A 1,091-nucleotide genomic window follows, 5' to 3' on the forward strand; every position below is an offset into this window, starting at 1 on the left:
TGTCCCCCGGGGCTGCTGTCCCCCGTGGGAGACACGGGGCGGGCGAGCGGCGGTGACATTTTGGGGACACCCTGGGGACACTTTCCCTGGGGTGCCAACCCCCGAGTGGGGTCCCCGCACTGGTTCCTGGTTGCTCCCGGCACCGCCGAACCGAACGTGTGCCGGTGGGACACGGTGGGCAAGCAGGCTCCGCAGGCACGTTGCCCAGCCCGCTTCCACCACCAGTTTTTAGCAACGGGGGAAACTGGAGTTACTGGGAAGAGTTTTCTGCCTGCTGTGCCCTTGGCCCCCGTTGTCCCAGAGGATGCTCCTGCTCGCACTCCACTAAGCTGTGGGCCACCCGGGGTCGATTTTCCGGCTCCCCTTTCAGGGCGGCTTTTGTTTTTGCCAATCTCCAGCTCCCGGAGTCAGGGGATTGTAGTGCCCTTCGCTCCACTGGGTTAAGTCAACAAGGAGCATTTGAGCGGGAGGCAGGAAAGGGCGACCCCTGCAACCCTGGTGGGTGCCGGTGTGGCCCCCCCGAAGAGTCTTTTTCAGCTATCGGGTGTCTTTAGGGCCCCGGCTGATGATTTTGGGGTGGGTGAGGAGGCGCAGGGGGGCCAGCTCTGAAGAAGGGAGCGGGGCTCGGCCCGCGCCGTGCGCAAGGGAGGCCTATTTATAGCCAAAAATGTCTGTGGAGTGTCAGCACGTGTGCGTGTCGCCGCTCGGTACGCTGGCGGGTTGGGTGACATGGGACAGTCCTGGCACGGCTGGCATCCGCACCGACTCCGGCCCTGCGGAAACCCAAAGCTTTCCCCCCTGGGTGAGAGCGTGGCCGGGGAGCCATGGCCGGAGCCGGGCATCGCCGGCCGGAGGAGATGTTCCGTGCCGTGCCCAGTGACCCCGTGCCGTGCCACGCGGCTGTGCCGAGCAAAGCCATCTGCTGCCGGCCCTGGCCCTGCGCATTAATCGGTGAAGCCGGGGCAATGCCAGGCACCCCAGGGACCCGCCAGGCTGCAGGCGGAAGTGATGGGGCAGCTATTTTGGGGTGTTTTGGGGGAATCCTCCATGAGGTCCCGCGCACCGGCGGCCGGTGTTTCGGCGGCACGCTG

The 1,091-nt window shown here is 65.8% G+C and overlaps 1 protein-coding gene across 1 annotated transcript in view; it reads right to left on the reverse strand.

The window, feature by feature from the left end:
- CHURC1 (churchill domain containing 1) overlaps positions 1-1,091 on the reverse strand; it is a 5,052-nt gene that overhangs the window by 3,477 nt on the left and 484 nt on the right. The window lies entirely within an intron of this gene.

The sequence above is a fragment of the Charadrius vociferus genome, unplaced genomic scaffold, assembly GCF_000708025.1.
Source record: "Charadrius vociferus isolate BGI_N301 unplaced genomic scaffold, ASM70802v2 scaffold2585, whole genome shotgun sequence".
NCBI lineage: Eukaryota > Metazoa > Chordata > Aves > Charadriiformes > Charadriidae > Charadrius > Charadrius vociferus.